The sequence below is a fragment of the Ctenopharyngodon idella genome, chromosome 9, assembly GCF_019924925.1.
Source record: "Ctenopharyngodon idella isolate HZGC_01 chromosome 9, HZGC01, whole genome shotgun sequence".
Taxonomy (NCBI): domain Eukaryota; kingdom Metazoa; phylum Chordata; class Actinopteri; order Cypriniformes; family Xenocyprididae; genus Ctenopharyngodon; species Ctenopharyngodon idella.
In genome coordinates this window covers 3679342-3694005 of record NC_067228.1, presented here as the reverse complement: position 1 = coordinate 3694005, position 14664 = coordinate 3679342, and the positions used below count along the sequence as shown (strand labels likewise).

The following is a 14664-nucleotide window of genomic DNA, read 5'->3' as shown; positions in this document are numbered from 1 at the left end:
AGACTGAAATGCTGCATACAAACAGATGCAGAAGAGACTGATAAACAGGCAGAATGTGAAAACCTCCCCAGAGTGATAGTGACGTACGCAGGGAACAGAGCGATGCTAAACCGGTTTAGCAGGAATGGAAATGAACTGGGACAGGGGAATGAAATTGCTGTGTCAGCATTCTGAATCTATCCATTTTTGGATTTACGTTTCTAATCCAGTACTACAACAAGGGAAAAGCATGGCAAAGGGCAATATAGATATTTTTAACAGAACTTATCATTAGAAAAGGATTGTACATTGAAACATGCTTTGATTTGTCAGCTTGACAAAGTCGTACCTCAACGTTTAAAATAGTTTTAAAAACTTGAAAGTTTAAAGGTTATGATTTTATACAGGCAACATAGATGGATAGATGGATAGATAGATAGATAGATAGATAGATAGATAGATAGACGGACGGATGAACAGACAGACAGAGAGATGGATGGACGGACGGACAGAGAGATAGATAGACGGACGATAGATAGATAGATAGATAGATAGATAGATTTTTATCACTTACTATGAAGAGCTTTTGTTTTCTCTATGAGATAGTCTTGGTGCATTATGCATCATGAAAGCTGAGAACTGTTGTGATCGTGTTATGCTGATGTATTTGACGAGTTTGTTATCAGTTGTATAAGAGATGCGTCCTCAAAGCCAGTTTACTCCCGAACTTATACAGCCAATGCAATCTGCTTGCAATGCTGGTTTGGGAAAACCAAGACCCTTGTGGATCTTATTATATAACAAATATATGTTATGGACGGCCATCCGGAACAGCTTTGACCTGCAGCAAAATCTGCAAATTACAGCATATTGAAATGTGCCGTCATAATGTGGCTTTGCAGTTTGCCATTATGGGGGCCTTCATTACATTTGAGGCTGGCAGTAATGATCCCTCTCGTATTATATCTGAGGCTAGCAATTACGTACACAGTATATTGCTGAAAAGGAGGGAAAACCAGAGGGGGATGGGGTGGAAGTGTCACGAAAACTTTTTGCTGTGCTAGTTTGCAGAGGATAGGTGATGACCCAGACTGCGTCTGCCCTAAAAGATGGTCCAGGGCTGGGCAGCAACACAAAAAAGAGTACAACAGCTGGTTTTTGGAAGTCAGGGGTGGTTCTAGGCCCTTTTTAGGGGGTCTGTCATCCCAGCCCCCTAAAACTATAATCTGAATGATCATGCCAGTGGTGCTTCCTCAAGAAAGTTTATCATTTTCACGTGTTTTTAAAGGGGACCTCACATGCTTGCAGAGAAAGGCTTACCAAAACAAAGTTACTGGGTTGTACTTTTCACGTTTTCTGGGTTGGTCGATGCACCGGGAACCGATTATAGCACTTAAACATGGAAAAAGTCAGATTTTCATGGTATGTCCCCTTTAAACTGGCATTAAACCCATTTAGTGTTTTGAGGAATATAGGGTGGATTCTCACAACTCATTTCAACAGACATGCCTGTGATTGGCTACAATACTCAATGCTGCAAAATCACGTTGTAAAAGGGCACATTTGCAGCGACTAATGCACCAGGCTGGGGTGATGCTGGGGTGATTGACGGCGTTCCTGGCCTATTCAACCTATGTGGAACAAACCAAGCAAAATGGGAATCACTGCTGTAGCACATCATCTAAAGAGCTTGATTGTGCGAACTCTTCTTTTTGGGCAGTGAAGTGTCCTCTCAAGATACAATCCAGGTCTTGTTACATGATTCACCACATTAGATGCTGATTGCAATTCTCCAATGCCTGGCCTGCTATTGTTTGAGTATGCTGATGGGATTATGTGGGATTTGTTTTTGTTTTGGGATGATTTAGGGGAGGGGGAATACTTAAGCTTCAGCTGTGACAGCGAAATGCAGCTTCGGTGACCTCCTGAGCTCTTGTTGGTGCAGTTGACCCTTTGCTAAGCCCTGCCTTTAAAACATTACTGACCAATCGTGCCTTAGCAACTGCTGCTTTATTACATTTATCGATTCTTCTAAGCTTTTATACTCTTTTTAAATCTATGGAGGATCGTTGCATTTCAGTATTTTAAACCTATAAATCCTACTGTATCATATTTGATACACAAATTTGTAAGGCCTCTAAATGATCAACATGATCAAAACTGCTGAAAAACCTGTTGCACACAATCATCTACATGCCTTCTGTCGTCTGATAGTTTATACGTTTTTAGCAATTAACAGACCTTTTAGTAAAATTGTAAAAATGTCCAACTACAGGTCCTTTATCTGATTAGGTTATATCCATTCTGATTGACAGTCTATGTGCTTTTTAATCATGTTACTGTGTAATTCAACATTTTTTAAAGAAAAACGACAGATATAAAATGTTTTGCAGTGCCAAAAGAACAATATCCAGTCACTTTATAAGCACATTACTGAATTAATTCATATGCGATGGTATGTAAAGGTTGTCTTAGTGATAATAACCAAAAGGGCGGGGCTTAGCGAAGGGTCAGTTCCTGCACAGGTCTGTGTCCCAGGGTGCTTTGATTGGCAGGTCTTTTGAGACGTTGCCCCACACAGGACAAAAGGAGAATGTTAGTGCGCACAGCTGTTTGTCTGACAGCACGTCTGAGTCACACGGTCAGCATGCAGAAAGCGATGACATCATAGCCCTGCCCTGCCCCCAGACACTGCTCAGAGACTCAGATGAATAGATGTGGAGAGCTTGAGTAAAGTGTTGGATCATTGTCCCAGCCGCCCCCTTCACCCCAACGCTAATGATTCCCTCTTGTCTGTGTTGGAGTATTGGTTTTTAGGTTTAAAGTCACTGCAAGTAAATGTGGGAGATTTTCTTTCTTCATTTGTTGCATGTGAAGTGTCAGTCGTGTGTGTGATTTGGTGATAATTTTGCATTTTTTTGTAAATTCAACACTTCTGATGTTCATTGTGAAAGATTTTTGCTCTACTCATAGTAAAACAATCACAAATCTCTTTAATATCTCATTTGTTTCTTCTAGACACCAATGACAGAGCCAATGGAGACTTTCTTTTGTTTATATATATATATATATATATATATAAATCTTGTAACTCGGGTCAGGTGAACCGATATTTTAAAGGGGGGGTGCAATGCTATTTCATGCATTCTGACTTATTTACACTGTTGAAGAGTTGGATTCTCATGCTAAACATGGCCAAAGTTTCAAAACACGAGTTGGACGTATGACAGAGTATTTCTGTGCCAAATGACTACTTCTGGTTTTGGTACGGGATTCGGAGAATTTTTTTCTAGTATCGCCCTTTAGCACGTCACAAAGGCTGGAATTCCTTGTATAGGCACTTCTCCCTGATAAGCGTACACATCACCCAGAACAAGAGTAAGAGCCGCCCATCAACGCGCTTCGTTCGGGATACTGAAGCCAAGAGATTTTTCAACAATGGCTGTGTCCCAATTCAGGGGCTGCACCCTTTGAAGGCTGCATACATCATCGAGGCAGTCTCATTTAAGAAAAATAACCATTAGATTGCAACGTAAGAAAGAAATTACAGTATTTTACACCTCACAATAAATATCAGTCAATTTTATTACAGTTACTTTTCTTAAATATGACATCCTAGATGAAGTATTCAGCCTTCAAATGCGACCTCCGAAGGATGCAGCCTCCGAAATGAGATGCAGCTCCTGTCAGCAAAAGAAGTTTTTGGTTGTGAGGGAAAGATTACCCTTTTCAGCTTCCCAAAGAACCCAGCATTAAGGGAACAGTGGATGAAGTTTGTTTTTCCGGGGCAGCAATGGAGTTGTGCATGTATGTTTGTTTGTTCCCGGGAATTCGGTGATGAATACTTTGTAAACAAGTCCCAGTTCGGCGCTGGATTTGCAGATCGCGGGTGGTGAGTAAAGCTGCATCAGATGTCTGTGTTTTGTTGGCAATCGGCGCCCAAGTGCATGTAATGTAAACAACACAAACTTTTTTGTTCCTTTTGTATTTATAATGATGTCGCAGCTAGGAGACATCTCTACGCAGAAGCTGCGCGCACTGTGACTCTTTAGCTCCACCCACGGGACTGACAGCAGACACGCCTCCAGGATCTCTGCTTTTTCCGGAAAGACTCGGTTTAGCGTATCTATATTTTATAAATATGACAAAACTAAAGACTTTTCCGAGATATGAAGGATGCATTGTTACTCTATATGTACTCAAGATTAACATGAGATTGGCAGAAACTGTGTGTGATACCCCCCCTTCAATATATATAGGTAACCAATATTTCAATATACTGTATATACAAAATAATAATGCGATTTCTTGCCCGGGTAACTTGGATTAGGTGAACTGAAAACCAGCCTAACCAGTTTCTGAAAGTCAGATAAACCAACTAGTCAATTTTGAAAAAAAAAAGAAGTTTTATGCATCCATAATGTCCACAATGTCACATCCATAATTAATTAATTTCTTCTTTTATTTCTCCTAAGGGATTTTACAGGAAACACCTGAGACAAAGTTGACGATTCAATTAGAGATGTCCTGAGCCGATCTAAAGGATCTGTATTGGGACCTATTAAGCATTTTTTAACTGATTGCTATCATCCTTTATTTTACGTCAGCTCTCACTCAGTTGCCGTGCAGTAGGTGGCAGTATGCGCATTCAAGTGGGTTTGCCAACCACCATTAAAAGGCAAAGAAGAAGCTTAAATTGTGCTTGCGTGATGCGTGAGAACCAATGTGGTCTGCTCTAGTGCCTCACACGCACACACACACACGTTTGAGCTTCTGTGTTTAGCACATGTTTTTTTTCCCCTAAACCAGTTCAGCAGAAACTCCGTCCCGCAGCCGATTTTAAAGATTTCATTGGTCATATCAATCACAGGGCCCTATTTTAACGATCTAAGTGCATGGTCTGAAGCACATGGTGCAGGTGCACTTAGGGCGTGTCCCAATCCACTTTTGCTAGTTTAACGACCAAAAAAAATGGTCGGCGCACCAGGTGCGTGGTCCAAATGGGTTGTATCTAGTCTCTTAATGAATCACGGGTGTGTTTTTTGGGCGTAACGTGCAATAAACCAATCATGGTTTCATCTCCCATTCCCTTTAAAAGCCATGTGCGCTCGCACCATGGCGGATTCGCTATTTACATGGCAGAATATAGACATCCTCAACCTGATGAGTCAGTTTAAATACATGTGTGTATTGCCACGATTGGTCAAATATTAGCTAACTTCATTCATTATTACTGCAAGTAGGTAATTCTGATAAATGCAATGACCATCCATTACGACATGAAGGCATTTTTATCTTTATGTACACAATAATAATCTTTTACATTGTAATCCTTTTATTTTTTTAATATTTGCCATGTTTGTGTGTGTAATAAGCAGAGTGTACGTGCGTTGTGCACCCGCCTATAGGCACATATTACTAATGTGCCCTTTAAATAACCAAAAAATACTGCGTCATTGACTTTAGAGCAGGTTTCAGTTGGTCAATGGCACAGTTGTTTTCAGTTGCCTCAAAATAGCAACACGCCAACAATGTGCCTGAACACACCTCGTTTTCAGACCAGCACGCCCATGGGCGAACAGATGGGCGCGAGTGCATTTGCTATTTAAACAATGTGGGTGCTGGATGTGAAAATGATAACACCAAACACTAATCCCTAACCCTACCCTCCACCCTAACCTTAACCAATGAAATTAGCTATGGTATTTGATGTAAACTTTTGTAGCGAATCACTTGAAAGTAGTTTATTTACTGTTTATTTTTATCTTTCGTCAAACTGTCTGATAAAATACAAGAAGTTTATATCAGTAGTTCTATATTCATCATTGTCTTTTTACAGTGTCTACTATTGAAATGTCTACCAATGTCTTCATACAGTATGTATGTGTATATACACATATATACATATAGTTATATAATAATATAGGCCTATAAGTATAATTACTGTAGTAATTGTTATATTGGAATTACTCTGTAGTGATAGATGTCCCTTTCTCACATTTGAGCCCCTGAGAAGCTCTCTGCACGGCCCTGTATACATTGGATCAGATCAAGACTCTGTATCAGCAGATACTCAATAATAAATGGCTCGGCTCGGACTGGGGGCACAAAAAACTTGATTGGGACATCAATGAAAGACAGTAACTGGGACATGGAGATATGCAAGAGCAATAAACTTTCCTCTAGGTGGGCATAAAGCAAAGCATGTGGCTGTCATTGGCATCAAGAGGGCAGCATTTTACCGATATCAAACCCACAAGGCCTTCGCTTCAGAACACATGGTTTGTTGCCACTTTGCAAGAAAAGCATCTCACCACAAACGTTCTAGATTAATTACACTGATGTAAAACAGAGCCTCGTCCCATGCTTTTTATATTACCAGCTTAGCCCAGAGGCCCTGGCCATTGGCAAGGCTTTATTTTACGTGGTCTTTAAAAGCTATTTCAGTCGTGAGAAAGCACTTCTGTGCTTGCAGTGTCATGGTACATTTACATGACAAAGGCCCATAGAGTTAGAAGTGCTGTCTCAGAGCCCTCTGGGTGCGTCAGCTGTGCTCTCCTTGTCTTCGGCCTCGCTAACCTCTCCCAGACACCAGCCCTGATCCGTTTTCACACTTGAGTTGATCCATATGCAGTGAAACTGTTTTATACCCCACAGTCAATGTTCCATGAGAGTGATCTGGACAATGATAGTCTTCCACTGCATTATGTGTCACAAAACACTGAGAACTTCTTGAAAAGACCCTGTGAACAGAAAAGCATATACTTAAAGCAAAAGAGAGTGAGTAAATTATGAAATTTACTCACCCTTTTTTCCTTTAGGTATATGCTTTTCTATTCAGCATTATATTCCTTATGTCAATTCAACCCCTGTATTGTTTTCTTGCCTCTTTAAAACACAAAATGAGTGCACTAAAGATCACATTACTCCCAGTTTTTGACTCATTTTGAGTTGGACATGATCAGTTCAATGAGTTGAACTAAAGATTCGCTCCCTTCTGGTCATTGAATCAGTGAGTTGTTAACTACTGCGATTCAATTCACAAATTAATCATTTAATGCAAATTGTGAACCTGTTCACTGAGAAGAATCAGTTCAAAGAATGAATGATGACATTGTAATTCTCGATTTCTTTACTTTAAAATAATGACAAACAATATATTTTTGTGAAATGTAAAAATACTTTGTTACTGTCCACCATTGCATGTCACATGACTGATCACAGCTTTAATTATATGTGACTGCAATATAGAGTGATAGCTGAGGGGAAAATTGACTATTGGTATGATACTTTTATGGTGCTTTTTGTCCGTTCTTGCCCCTATTATGCTTTTCTGAATATAACCTTTCATGTATTGTGTAATATAGCTGTCTGTGAACGTAAAAGGTCTGCAAAGTTTTAAAGATCAAAGTGCACGACAAATAAAGTTGTCTCCTAAAAGAAAGAGTCAATTCTGAACTACATCTACTTTGCCCCACCCTCAAACACTGTAGTTGTTGCCCAGACCTGGTTTGATTTGTGTTGTCGACATGCAGAGAAGCTGTTTTCAGAGCTGCAAATACACTTTGCATTTCCAAAGGATGAGGATTCTCGCTGGAATTGATATACGGAAAAAACGACGTCATTGTTACTGTTCGTATCTCTGTGTCTCAAGCGCTGAGGAAGATCTGGAGCTGAAATTCAGATATGGTAATAGGGGTTTAGTTTCTGACATGCACTGTAAGCGTAGACTGAGCTGTCTGACCAATCAGAGCATAGTAGCTTGCAGAAAGGAGGGGTTTAGAGAGGCCGAATCTTCAAATGAACTGTTTTCAGACGCTCTGAGAAATGAGGTGATGCTGCAGTGTATATTATGAGAAAATTAAAGGGGACCTATACTGCCCCTTCTACAAGATGTAATATAAGTCTCTGGTGTCCCCAGAATGTGTCTGTAAAGTTTAATCTCAAAATACTTCACAGATCATTTATTATAGCTTGTCAAATTTGCCCCTATTTGGGTGTGAGCAAAAACACGCCGCTTCTGTGTGTGTCCCTTTAAATGCAAATGAGCTGCTGCTCCCAGCCCCCTTTCCAGAAGAGGGTGGAGCTTTAACAGCTCGCACTTCGGTTGCTCAACAACAACAAAGCTGGAGAATCTCACACAGCTAAAATGAGGATTGTCAGTAACGGTGTTCAGTCTTATATTGTTCAAAAAGGAGTCGGACACTCATGGAGAGACTCAGGAAGAAGCTAAGCAAATCCAGCGTTGAATTGACCCTCGTTTGTGAAGCAGTCTGGTGTAAAATGACATCACATTAGTAGTTTAACCTGTTTTGTGGGCAAGTCATAAATAACAACGATACATTTCTGTCAATCACAACTTTTGTTTGTGCTAGCATAAAATAATAGAGCGTATGGAGGCTAAAGGACAGCACACGGAAAGTGGAGCTGCCTGAACCGAAGAAACACATTGCATTACTTAAAAATACTTACATTTTCATTATCTGCAGTTTTGCCTCGCATGCGAAAACAAAATGGCGGCACCGTGGGTGGAAACGTGCAGATTAAGGGGTGGTAATATTATAATAAGATCAACTTTCTACGTCACAAGGGGAGTGAAATCTGAGCGGCTTGTTTTTTCACATGCTTGCAGAGAAAGGCTTACCAAAACAAAGTTACTGGGTTGTCCTTTCTCACGTTTCTCACAGGGACTACAGCACTTAAACACAGAAAAGGTCAGATTTTCATGATATGTCCCCTTTAAAATGTTTTTGAACCTTGGAAACAAAATTAGCAACCTTTAAAATTGCATAATAGGGGCACTTTAAAAATTTAAATAGCAAAAGCTCAGACTAGTGTGATTTTAGTTTCATCAAGTTAATTCAGGATGTTCTTTTTCCAAGTCATCTCAATGGTAAAAAGTGTCCCAATTTCACCTTACTATTATAGGTTTTTATTTAATATTTTGAATTAGTTTTTAGTTTAGTTAAAATTTTAGTAATTTTGTTGTGAGAAAATCAAATGATGACAAAATGTTAATTTTAAACTGTTTAAGTCTCTGTAACTCATATTTATGGGATTGTGTGTTGAAAATATAATTACACATGCATTATAGAATACAGGCAATTTGTCCGTCAGAAGTCTTATCTCAGCGTCTCGTCTCTCATCTCTCTTATCGCTGTAATAGTTAAGAAGGCACTCTGGCGCATATCATCTTATAGCGATTATGTAAGCCTGAACCGCGGCTGAGCAAATTACAGCTTCATTCAGCACGACTCAACACTGCCCATTATAGTTCAAGGACCAGGGGTTACTCGCTTCCCCCGACACTGACTTGGAACATGCTGCTATATTTCAAGGCAACGGACAAGTTATTATTAGCCATAAATGCTATCGCTCCCTCATTCTCTGCACCACCGTTTGGCCTTGCTTTATTTGCTGAGTTCGCTAAATTTGTCTTCCCAAGACAGAATGTAACTTTGAGAATACCCAGCTCTCTTTTCATGAACTTTAAACACAAACAGACGTGATGTGTCTTCCTGGCTAGGAGTGTTCCCGCTCACTGTACTTCCCCTTTCTCACGTCGCACATCTTGGAGAGTAACGCTCACATGAAAATGAGACATTTTGCTCCAGCGTGCTGAAAACAATGCGTGCAGTGAGAAAACCGCTCATGTTTAATTACACATAGTGAGCCTCATTCATGACCATTCAACACCAGAAGAACAAATATCTGTGCAAAACATTCATGAAACCATTTTAAAGAATGATTTAAATGAACGATTTACACAGAACTTGGTTCTGTCCAGAGATTCTACGCAGTAGAGTGGTGACCCAACACATTTATATACACTACCGTTCAAAAGTTTGTTTGGATTTTTGTTTTTTGAAAGAAATTAATACTTTCATTTATCAAGGGCACATTATATTATGGAAGCTTGTTTCCACCACTAAAAAAAAAAAAAAAAAGGTAATTGACTTTTTTCTCATAATTGCGAGATATAAACTCACAATTCTGACTTTATATCTCACAATTCTGACTTTATAACTCGCAATTCTAACTTTATAACTCGCAATTCTGACTTTATATCACGCAATTCTGACTTTATAACTCGCAATTCTGACTTTATAACTCGCAATTCTAACTTCATAACTCACAGTTCTGACTTTATATCACGCAATTCTGACTTTATAACTCACAATTCTAACTTCATAACTCACAGTTCTGACTTTATATCACGCAATTCTGACTTTATAACTCGCGATTCTGACTTTATATCACGCAATTCTGACTTTATAACTCACAATTCTAACTTCATAACTCACAGTTCTGACTTTATATCACGCAATTCTGACTTTATAACTCGCAATTCTAACTTTATAACTCGCAATTCTGACTTTATATCTCGCAATTCTGACTTTATATCACGCAATTCTGACTTTATATCACGCAATTCTGACTTTATAACTCGCAATTCTGACTTTATATCTCGCAATTCTGACTTTATAACTCGCAATTCTGACTTTATATCACGCAATTCTGACTTTATAACTCGCAATTCTGACTTTATATCACGCAATTCTGACTTTATAACTCACAATTCTAACGTCATAACTCACAGTTCTGACTTTATATCACGCAATTCTGACTTTATAACTCGCAATTCTGACTTTATAACTCACAATTCTAACTTCATAACTCACAGTTCTGACTTTATATCACGCAATTCTGACTTTATAACTCGCAATTCTGACTTTATATCACGCAATTCTGACTTTATAACTCACAATTCTGACTTTATAACTCGCAATTCTGACTTTATATCACGCAATTCTGACTTTATAACTCACAATTCTGACTTTATATCACGCAATTCTGACTTTATAACTTGCAATTCTGACTTTATAACTCACAATTCTGACTTTATATCACGCAATTCTGACTTTATATCACGCAATTCTGACTTCATAACTCGCAATTCTGACTTTATAACTCACAATTCTGACTTTATATCACGCAATTCTGACTTTATATCACGCAATTCTGACTTTATAACTCACAATTCTGACTTTATATCACGCAATTCTGACTTTATAACTCACAGTTCTGACTTTATAACTCACAGTTCTGACTTTATAACTCGCAATTCTGACTTTATAACTTAATTCTGACTTTATAACTCGCAATTGTGAGTTTATAACTTTTTATAAAGAAAGAAAGTCAGAATTGTGAGATAAAAAGTCGAGACTGGAGTAATGATGCTGAAAATTCAGCTTTGATCACAGGAATAAATTGAACATATATATATATAAAAAAATAGAAAACAGTTATTTTAAATTGCAATAATATTTCTCAATATTACTGTTTTTGCTGTATTTTTGAGCAAATAAATGAAGCCCTTTGTCTTATTGTTTGCTTTCCCAATTGATGTTATTTAATTACTATCACACACACAGATGGGTTTCTATGTTTATGGGGACTTTCCATAGATATAATGGTAATGGCTGCATTTACATTACATGGTTCAAGTGACCCAATTCCGATGTGTGGCACAGATCAGATATGACCCACAAACGTGTAAGCAGTAAAAAAGCACATGGATTCCAATATTCTCATATCAGTTACAGGCCTCATTCATATGTGGAAATAAATCTGATATAAATTGCACGTGCATTTGCGTCTGCCATGTAACAAGACAGATCGGATATTTCCCTGTCAATAAGAGTCATACGTCATTGAAAAAATGATGGTGGCGAATGATCCAACCATGATCACATGACTCTTTTCAATGGCGTCCAATGATTTTTATAATGTACAAACTGTATATTATATCCCCTAATCTGTGTTTTTGGTCCTAAAAATAGGCTAATCAACTATTTATTTCTTTTTGTTCTGAAGTAAAATGTGATCTGATTAATGCACTGAGTTACAACATTGCTTGGCAAACATAAGCAACCTGCAGTAATACTTGCTCGAAGAATAATTTTAGTTATTTTTAGTAATTAACAACTATTTAGTGCTCAAAAGATGCAAGACGCAGCTAAATGAGGTTTGTGAATGACAGTTGACGGTCAAACCGTCTTTAAGAGGAGAGGGAGTGAAACAAGATCCTTGAAAAGAGAGAAAAAGACGTGTCTAGAGAGACATGCTGCAGTTTTGTGGATTCTCGGCAGGCAGACAGACACATGGCCTGCAGACGTGCTGGTGTTCGCTTTAAGCTTATGACTCATGAGTATGTCTGCTGCAGAGGGGCTATCTGTGTCCCGCTCCGGCAAGCCTGCGTGTCCTACACATGTCTGGAGACGTGATACATGATCCCAGAACTGCCATCCAGAACAAGGCCTTAAGAATCTCAGCTGGAATCTGCCCTAGATTTGCCTCTCAGCATTTTAACTCCTTCTTACAGTGTCTGCAAGGCTGCTTTGTACTGATATTAGAGGTTTGTTAGGGTAAGCATCACTAGTACATTAGCTTTTCTTAGTTTGTGATTTTCTTAGTTTTTTGTGTGTGTATGTATTTGTGTGTATTTGTGTGTATGTATGTGTGTGTGTGTGTGTGTGTGTGTGTGTTTCCAGCAGAAATATCTTATTCTTAAATAAAGATACATTTACTAGAGAAGCAAAATTACATCTTGACATGTCAGAAAACTTTGAAATTGCAGCTCCAATAAAATTGCATCATGATGGTGACATCATTTTCCGCAGTGACTGTTAGTTTTCGAAATGTAGTTTTTTGACAGTGTGACATTTTTGTTTTCAGGTATTTTTGTTCAAACATTCTTAAAAGATGTTACTGGAAGGTCAGATGTTCAACTCACTTTCACATATTACAAAGGTTCAAAGAAATATGACAAACCAGGTGGATTTCCGCATTTTTGTTTGCTTTTTTTATATATATATATTTTTTTATATTATATATTAAATATTTTTTACCACTTTGTTAGGTACACCTGTTCAACTGCTCGTTAACACAAATATCTAATCAGCCAATCACATGACATGCATTTAGACATGTAGACATGATCAAGACGATCTACTGAAGTTCAAACTGAGCATTGGAATGGGGAAGAAAGATGATTTAACCTTTGTGTGTCAATTAAAAAAGTTACACTTAGGTCCACAGAGGACAAAAATGTCCATGTCCAAAAACTGTCATTAAAATTTGAAGCTTGGGAGCACAGACTTAAGTTTAGTCTCATTTTAAAGAAGACCCTTAGGAAGTAAAAAAAGTTTAAAAAGTGAAACAAAAAAAGTTATAGAGGTTTTATTAAAATGATTTACGACCGTTATTTTATATAAAATATATATTTTATGAAACATGCTGAACTCTAAAACTGCTAAAAAAAATTGAAGCCATTAATCTATATAAGTTGTGTTCCAAATTTGAGGTTGATATCTCAAAAAATTAGCTTTCGGTAAGATTTTGTTTGGGCGCAGTACCAGATTTTTTTAAAGGAAATGGGGGTGAAATAGTAAAATTCTTATAAAAATTCACACTTGTGCCAAAATGTATGCAGTTGGCATTAACACAGGCAAAATCATCAAATAAACAAAACTGAAAAAGACAAAAATATCCATAATGTCGCACAAGGGTTAAGTGACTTTGTTGGTGTCATACAGGGTGGTCAGAGTATTTCAGAAACTGCTGATCTACTGGGATTTTCATGCACAACCATCTCTAGGGTTTACAGAGAATGGTCAGAAAAAGAGAAAAAGAGCAGCAGTTTTGTGAGTGTAAATGCCTTGTTGATGCCAGAGGTCAGACTGGTTCAGCTGATAGAAAGGCAACAGTAACTCAAATAAACACTCATTTCAACCGAGGTCTGCAGAAGAGCATCTCTGAACGCTCAACACGTCCAACCTTGAAGCAGATGGACTACAGCAGCAGAAGACACACCGGTGACACTCCTGTCAGCTGAGAACAGCAAACTGAGGCAACAATTCACACAGACTCGCCAAAACTGGACAATAGAAGATTGGAAAAACATTGTCTGGTCTGATGAGTCTCGATTTCTGCTGCAACATTCAGATGGTACGGTCAGAATTTGGCGTGAACAACATGAAATTATGGATCCATCGTTCCTTCAACGGTTCAGGCTGCTGGTGGTGTAATGTATATTTTCTTGGTACACTTTGGGCCTCTTTGTACTAATTTAGCATCGTTTAAACGCCACAGCCTACCTGAGTATTGTTGCTGACCATGTCCATCCCTTTCTGATCTTCTGAAGGATACTTCCAGCAGGATAACTCGCGTCACAAAGCTCAAATAATCTCAAACTGATTTCTTGAACATGACAATGAGTTCACTAAACTCAAATGACCTCCACTAGATCTCAATCCAACAGAGCAGCTTTGGGATGTGCTGGAACGGGAGATTCACATCATGGATGTGCAGCTGACAAATCTGCAGCAACTGTGTGATGCTATCATGTCAATATAAACCAAAATCTCTGAGGAACATTTCCAGCACCTTGTTGAATCTCTGCCATGAAGAATTAAGGCAGTTATGAAGGCAAAAGAGGTCCAACTCGGTACTAGGAAGGTGTGCCTAATAAAGTGGCCGGTGATATTTAGTATTGCTGTTGAGCTAGATGTAGATGTGTGTATCACCAGCTCTAGCACACTGCTCTGTTGTTTGGCTCTCAGGGACGGTCAAGGCCGCTGTGTCTGAGTCGGTCAGTGTTTTGAGAATCGAAGAGACTGTCTT

The 14664-nt window shown here is 38.6% G+C and overlaps 1 protein-coding gene across 3 annotated transcripts in view; it reads left to right on the top strand.

The window, feature by feature from the left end:
* The window catches only part of grb14 (growth factor receptor-bound protein 14), an 85780-nt gene that overhangs the window by 25783 nt on the left and 45333 nt on the right, over window positions 1–14664 (top strand). The gene's annotated exons all lie outside the window — the stretch shown is intronic.